This window comes from Bos javanicus, chromosome 7 (assembly GCF_032452875.1).
Source record: "Bos javanicus breed banteng chromosome 7, ARS-OSU_banteng_1.0, whole genome shotgun sequence".
NCBI lineage: Eukaryota > Metazoa > Chordata > Mammalia > Artiodactyla > Bovidae > Bos > Bos javanicus.
The window spans coordinates 42,496,524-42,505,039 of NC_083874.1; the positions used below are offsets into that span (position 1 = coordinate 42,496,524).

At 46.4% G+C, this 8,516-nt stretch overlaps 1 pseudogene; it reads left to right on the forward strand.

Moving 5' to 3' along the window:
* Nucleotides 1–361: 361 nt before the first annotated feature.
* Nucleotides 362–1,123, forward strand: LOC133252134 (histone deacetylase 5-like; annotated as a pseudogene).
* The last annotated feature ends 7,393 nt before the right edge of the window (nt 1,124–8,516 follow it).

An 8,516-nucleotide genomic window follows, 5' to 3' on the forward strand; every position in this document is an offset into this window, starting at 1 on the left:
AAGCTCCAGGATGCTCTTCAGAGTGCCTGACAGCCTCCTGCCTAACGATGGCCTGGGATGGGTGTTACAGGCAAAAACAGCACTGGGTTCCCATCCTGTGTGTCTGTTATTGTCTGTCTCTCTTGACATCACCACAGTTCCACTCACTCCCATAACCAGTCCACAGCTAGAGCTTCCTGAGTGTCCAGAGCCAGCATGAACTCTTCCACCAAGAAGGATGGGAGCTAGGCGGAGAAATATCCTTGAATATCCTTTCTCAGACCCCTCTACACAACATCCCTAAGCCAGTGAAGGTGAAGCCTGTGCTGCCAAGAGCCATGCCCAGCTCCACGGAGGGTGGGAAGAAGGCAGCCCCAGCGCCATGGAGCTGAGGGATACTATGTCAGGGAAGCAGTCACTACAGCAGGAGCTCCTGGAGCTCAGGCAGCAGCAGCAGTTGCAGAAGCAGCTCCTGTTCACTGAGTTCCAGAAAGAGTAAGGAGGCAGCCTCACCAGGCAGCCTCAACCATTCCATCCCACAGCATCCCAAATGCTGGGCAGCCCAACTTGCTTCTTTGGACTAGAGCACCCCTCCCCAGAGTAGCCCCCCAGGGCCTCCCACCTACATTTGCCTTGGCTTGAGCTCTAGGACAGCGTGACTACTTCCCACTTCTCAACACAGCTTTCAAAACCAACTTAAAAGTATGTTCAATGCTGAAACAGAAGGTGACCTTTCAGAGAAGCAGTTCCCCCTGTATCCTAGGACATGACTGTCATCGGCATCTTTAAGAAGAGAGCTGTTGAGATCACAGGGGCCAGGCCTGCCTTCCAGATGTGTGTAACAGTACACCAGCCTCTGGTCCCAGCTCTTCCAACAACTCCCATAGCATCACCTCTGAGAATGATTTCACTGGCTCAGGCCCCAATGTCCCCATAGAGAACTCCCCCAGGATCAGGCCCTGCCTCTGGATGTCTCACCCAACCATTTCAGCCTCTACAAGTCTCTTTCTCTGTTCAGCATCTCCCTAGGGCTCCAGGCCATGGTCACTGTCAACAACTCACACCTCACAGCTTTCTTGAAGCTGTCAAGCAGCAGGAGGCCAAGAGGTATGCCCTCCAAACCCTGTTGCAGTTGGTGTACTGATGTGCAAGTTCAAGAGCCCATCCTCCATCCTGGCAGCCTTCTGGGCTTGGCTCTTGAGGGCACCAGAGCAGACCAGGCAGCAAGCACCCTGTTGTTAACACTGGCAGGGAGCCAGATGGTACTGGCCTTGAAAGAAGGCAACAACTTGACCACCATCTATGATGCCTCTGAGGCATGTTTCTTGGCTCTGCTCAATGTGAAAATGCAGCCCTTGAATAAGAAAGTCTTGCAACAAAAGGCCAACATCAACACAGTGATCACACTAGAGAAAGTCCTCAATATCAGCGCAAACACTGGAGCTGTGCACAGAAGTTCCCAGCTGGTACACCATTCCCAGCAGGAGAATGAGGCAGGTGAGATAGAGGAGGCTAAGACTGTGATCACTTAGGAGTTCACACTCCTAAGCCAAGTATGGCACAGATTTGTCAGGAAATTAGAAACATATAATGGGTACAATGTATTATTTTATTAGCTCCAAGACTTTGGCCACCTGATGCTAAGAGCCAGCTTATTGGAAAAAAACCCTGATGCTGGGAAATACTGAGGGTAGGAGAAGGGTGGGACAGAGGATGAGATGTTTCAATGGCATCACATGGAGCATTGTCCAGGGTTGATCACATACTGGGCCACAAAGAGAGACTTGGAAAATTGAAGAATACTGAAATCACATCCAGCATCTTCTTTGAACAAATTGTCCAAAAGAAGGCAAATGGAAGCAAGAAGAACTAGTCTTGAGACCAGGGGGAATGGAAACCACAATCACATAGAGTTAGAAAAAATGAGATGTCAGAGAAATATGTTCAACATGAAGGAACAAAATAAAATCCAGAAGAACAAGTAGGTGAAGTGGGTAAGGCAACCTACTGGAAAAAGAGTTCAGAACAATGATGGTGAAGATGATCCAAGAGCTTAGAAAAAGAACGGAGGCAAGATTGAGAAGATGTAATGTTTACTAAAGACCTAGAGTAAAAAGAGTTATATGGACACCTTATCTTTGACAAAGGAGGCAAGAATATACAATGGATTAAAGACAATCTCTTTAACAAGTGGTGCTGGGAAATCTGGTCAACCACTTGTAAAAGAATGAAACTAGAACACTTTCTAACACCATACACAAAAATAAACTCAAAATGGATTAAAGATCTCAACGTAAGACCAGAAACTATAAAACTCCTAGAGGAGAACATAGGCAAAACACTCTCTGACATACATCACAGCAGGATCCTCTATGACCCCCCTCCCAGAATATTGGAAATAAAAGCAAAAATAAACAAATGGGACCTAATTAACCTTAAAAGCTTCTGCACATCAAAGGAAACTATTAGCAAGGTGAAAAGACAGCCTTCAGAATGGGAGAAAATAATAGCAAATGAAGCAACTGACAAACAACTAATCTCAAAAATATACAAGCAACTCCTACAGCTCAACTCCAGAAAAATAAATGACCCAATCAAAAAATGGGCCAAAGAACTAAATAGACATTTCTCCAAAGAAGACATACAGATGGCTAACAAACACATGAAAAGATGCTCAACATCACTCATTATCAGAGAAATGCAAATCAAAACCACTATGAGGTACCATTTCACACCAGTCAGAATGGCTGCGATCCAAAAGTCTACAAATAATAAATGCTGGAGAGGTTGTGGAGAAAAGGGAACCCTCTTACACTGTGGTGGGAATGCAAACTAGTACAGCCACTATGGAGAACAGTGTGGAGATTCCTTAAAAAACTGGAAATAGAACTGCCTTATGATCCAGCAATCCCACTGCTGGACATACACACTGAGGAAACCAGAAGGGAAAGAGACACGTGTACCCCAATGTTCATCGCAGCACTGTTTATAATAGCCAGGACATGGAAGCAACCTAGATGTCCATCAGCAGATGAATGGATAAGAAAGCTGTGGTACATATACACAATGGAGTATTACTCAGCCATTAAAAAGAACACATTTGAATCAGTTCTAATGAGGTGGACGAAACTGGAGCCTATTATACAGAGTGAAGTAAGCCAGAAGGAAAAACACCAATACAGTATACTAACGCATATATATGGAATTTAGAAAGATGGTAACAATAACCCGGTGCACGAGACAGCAAAAGAGACACTGATGTATAGAACAGTCTTATGGACTCTGTGGAAGAGGGAGAGGCTGGGATGATTTGGGAGAATGACATTGAAACATGTAAAATATCATATAAGAAACGAGTTGCCAGTCCAGGTTTGATACACAGTACTGGATGCTTGGGGCTAGTGCACTGGGACAACCCAGAGGGATGGTATGGGGAGGGAGGAGGGAGGAGGGTTCAGGATGGGGAACACATGTATACCTGTGGCGGATTCATTCTGATATTTGGCAAAACTAATACAATTATGTAAAGTTTAAAAATAAAATAAATTTTTTTTTAAAAAAGGAAGAAAAAAAGTAAAAAAAAAAAAAGAGTTGAATAATTTTTTAAAAATTGAAATGAAAACTACACTAGAAGGAATCAATAGCATAATAACTGAAACAGAAGAATGGATAACTTTTCTGAACAGCAAATTTGTGGAAGTCACTGCCATTGAACAGAAAGATAAAATAAGAATGAAAAGAACTGAAGACAGTCAAATGGACCTCTGAAGCAACTTAAATGTTCATCAACTGAGGAATGGATAATGAAGCTATGGATCATATTAATATAACTACATTATAAAAATCCAAAAAGAAGAAAAAGGACAGAGAGGACCTGAAGAAAATATCTGAAGAGATAATAACTGGAACTTCCTAAACATAGGAAAAGGAACAGTCACTGAAATCCAGGAAGCACAGAGAGTCCCAGGCAGGAAAAATTCAATGAGAAACATGCTAAGACACATATTAATCAAACTAAGAAAAATTAATGACAAAGAAAAAAACATTTAAAGCAACAAGGGAAAGGCAACAAATAACATACAAGGAACTCCCCTAAGTTTGCAGGTAATTTTTCCACAGAAATTCTGCAGGGCAGAAGGAGTGGCATGATATATTCAAAATTTATGAAAGTGAAAAGCCTACAACCAAAAGTACTCTCCCCAGCAAGGATCACATTCAGCTTTGACAATGATATCAAAAGCTTTGCAGATAATCAAAAGCTAACAGAATTCAGCACTATCAGAACAGCTTTGAAACAAATTTTAAAGGAAATTCTCTAATGGAGAATTGGGGTACTGGCAGGAAGGGCACCATCTCCTTTACTAAATATTTCAGACAGCCACCGAGTTCTTTTTAGTTTCTGATTTCAGATTTCTTTGATATGGTCCATTTTCAGTCTTTATTGAATTTGTTACAATATTGCTTCTGTTTTATGTTTTCATTTTTTGACTTCAAGGCATGTGGGATTGTTACTGAGTCCAAGCTCACTCTGCTTGCTGCACAACAGGGCAATAAAGCAGAGGTGGGGTGTTGAGGCAGGAAATATGACTTTATTAAAAAAGCTGGCAGACTGAAAAGATGGCAGATTAACATCTCAAAGTAACCATCTTGTCAGGGTCTGGATGCTAGTGTCTTTTATATAACACAGAGCTGGGGTGGAGGGGGCGTGAGGAAATAAAGGAAAAAGGCCATTAATCTTGCAATATCTCCTGGAATGGCCAGCCTCAGGACGGAGTGTGTTAATTTCTTCATTCCTGTAGCCATCCACAGGTGGACAGGGCCCTGAACAAAGGCAAAGGGGCAGGGTTCCCCAAGGCAGGCCATTATGTATGGACAGTATCCTTGTAGTAAACAAACCAACGAGAAGCAAATGTTAAAGTAAATGATCCAACATGGAGTCAGATTTTGTCCTTCCCTGTAACAATTCCCCACAGTCAGTGTCCATTCCACAGTTTTATGGGAAAAGGGGTGATGATCATCCTAATTGCTTCATCAGTTGCATCTTTTGGGGAGTGTCCACCATCGGTACCAATGTTTCAAATGCTGAGATCTGTCTTCCTTTGTTGTTCTTTGGAAAGTGTCTACTTATCTGTAGACATTTAAAAATGTTCACATATGAAAAACATTTATAACCTAAGTGTTGAGAGTTATGTTCTATTCAGTGAGAATCTTTTAGGACTTCAAACTGAGGAGGCAGCATCTGAAGTTAAGGAATTTAGCACTTTTCTATGTATGGGAGGAGAAGGCAATGGCACCCCACTCCAGTACTCTTGCCTGGAAAATCCCATGGACGGAGGAGCCTGGTAGGCTGCAGTCCATGGGGTCACTAGGAGTTGGACACGACTGAGCGACTTCACTTTCACTTTTCATTTTCATGCATTGGAGAAGGAAATGGCAACCCACTCCAGTGTTCTTGCCTGGAGAATCCCAGGGACGGGGGAGCCTGGTGAGCTGCCGTCTCTGGGGTCGCACAGAGTCGGACATGACTGAAGCGACTTAGCAGCAGCATGTATGGGAAGATGCAAGAGTAATTAAATTGAAATCATTCCCTTTGATATGCACCTCACCATCTGGGGCCAGTATCCTGTATTCTCCTTCCTGAGTTTCCTCAAGGCTCACCATGGGGAGTGGCTGCAGTCTGATGGCTGCTAGTCCGCAGGTATTCTTCTCCTTCCTGAGGCTCTGGGGAACTAAAGTATGAATATCAAAGAAAATCTTACTGCACTGAAGGTTCCCCTTGAGATGGGCAGGGGCAGCACCAGGACTACAAAAGGTTTTTGTGGTTTCAAGCAGTAGAAACCCTGGTCCAGAGGGTTGGGACTGGGACAGGGCCAGGGGAGCGGGAGAGGCAGCATCTCACAGCAAGGGGGCGTTTCTGGGATTGTGGGGTTGCTGCTATCTGCTGTCCAGGATCACCCACTGACAGGGGCCACCCCTCGGCAGCCCCACCCCTGCTGCATCACTCCTGCTCTCAGGCCCTCCTCCCCATGGCTGCTCCCACCCCCTCCCTGCTCAGCTGCCAGTTGTCCTTTCAGCTCCCAACTCCTGCCCCTGAAAACAGGAATCTGACTGGCCACTCCGATTCCAGGCCCAAACTCTCCCTCCTGGGGCACCATCCTGCTCACAGACTCAGGGACCCCCAAGCCGCAGCTTCTTGGGAAGCTTCTGTTGGTGCCATGGCCATATACCCAGTTCTCCAACCTACACCGGGGACTGAAAAGTACCAGGTGTTTCAAAGGAAAGGAAGCTGGGACAGGGTGTTCCCCTTCCCCTCCGGGCCTGCAACCAGCAGCCACTAATGCTGCCTCCTCTGCCCCCACACTGCTCAGTGGGCAGACAAGCTGTGTTCTGATCACCCATGTGAGGCCAAGGCCATCTCAGACCCATCATGGATCAAACATGAGAGGCTTGGCTCTAACCACCAGGACACAGCTCCCTGACCCCTCAGCACAGCCCTCACCAACCACTTCTCTCCCTCTGGTTCGTGTGCTTGGCCTATCTCCTGCCCTGTGGCCATTGTCCAGACAGGACTCCCCGGACCAGGGTCGGGGAGAAGGGAGGGCAGAAGGGGCCTAGGATCAGAGCATGATGGGAAGGTGGGAGTGTGGAGCATCACCCTCCCCTTCAGCACTTAATAGTTTCCTAGTCCCTGAAGTTAATCACATCAAGGGGAACCTGTTCCCCCATAGTGACAGTCACATCGAAGGATGCCCTAAAGATTTCTGGAAGAGTAAACAAACCATGTGGAAATTATTATAATACTGTGGTGAAGTATTTGAACTTGTATCACTCGATGTCATTTGATCATCTCCATCATGAGCTGACTACAAGGGGATACATCTAATCTTAGATTTTATGTTCGTTTGCTTTGTCACATTGCTGAAACTATCAATTCCCCTCCCTTTTGTCCCCACAGGAACCTCTGTGAGGCAAGTCTCAGCATCGGACGCAGATGGCAATAATGAAACCTACAACACAGACAACTCGGCCATTGCCGATACCCTCAGCCAAGATCACCCGGTGCCATGTCACATAAGCTAGCACGTGGAGACCACCAGCATGCCCACTGCCGGGCTGGACCCACAGGTCAGGGGTTAGCAGAGGTTCACCAGCGCTGCAACCAAATCTACGCCTGTACCCCCCGGCGAGGCACAGACACACCAGCCAATCAGAAGAGGCACCAGCGATAAGGACCAAGACATGACATGGTAAAACCCCTAGAAGAGAACACAGGCAAAACATTCTCTGACATAAATCATACCAATGGTTACTTTAGTCAGCCTCCCAAGGCAACAGAAATAAAAACAAAAATAAACAAAGGGGACCTAATCAAACTTACAATCTTTTGTACCATAAAGCAGAGGAAACCACAAACAAGATGAAAAAGACAACTTCCAGAATGGGAGAAAATACTTCCAAATGTTGTGACCGACAAGGATTTAATTTCCAAAACACACAAACAGCTTATACAACTCAGCAACAACAACAACAAAAAAACCCAATCAAAAAAAAAAGGGCAGAACTAACCAGGCATGTCTCCAAACATGAATTACACAGTCACCAACACCACCAACCCTCTAGCTCTCAGCCTGACTGCAAAGTCCAGCTGAGGCCAGCAGATACCCCATGAGCTATGCTCTGTGGTGGCCCCTGTGTCACTGGTAAGCAGCAGTGTCACAATCCAAGCCAGCAGTACTCAGCCTGGCAGACTGCTCGAATCAGTGGGGACACACTGACCCATGAACACTCCCGATTCTGGGCCAGGCAGTGACCCGAACGGGCAGATGAGTGAAGAAAGCAGAGTCCACAGCTCAGACAGATCCAGCCATCCCCAGGCAGGGAAGGGGCCCCATCTCTGGCCAGAGCCCTTGGGATCCCTGGCTTAAGAATAAAGAGACTTCAGGCACAGGTGGTCAGAACAAACTTGGAGCTGCTTTTTAAGACATTCAGGGCAGGACACATACGTGAGTGAAGGCCAGAGGGAGTTCATCATAAAAAAACAGAGTGTCTAGGGGAACAGACGGGCTTGGGTGGAGCTGAGCCCTGTGGGGGCTGGGAGGCTGGGCTTAGAAACCCTGTATGCCTCTCTCCCATCTCTGCCTCCTAATCTACTTAACCCCTACTCTGCAGCCTGATGTTGTCTGTCCTGTGCAGCTCCACTCAGACTGTCCATTCATTCAAAGGATATTTGTTTAGAACCTGCCTCTGGCCAAGTCATGTTCCAGACACCAGGCCAGCCATGAGGAGACAGACAATAACTCCAGTCCTTGGGGAGCAGAAACTTTACCAGGGGCCAAACACATCCCCTCCTGTGGCCACCGCCCCCAGCCTCACCCTCCTCAGCCCATTGGCCAGCCCTCCAGGAGCTCCAGCCCAAGGACATGGTGACATCTGAGCATCTCCTCTCCTCCAAAAAGGTGGCTCTCTGGACTCATTGCCCGTCAGCCTCTTGCACCCAGTGCTCTGTGTCCTTCTCAGCACATACCACCATCTGAAAC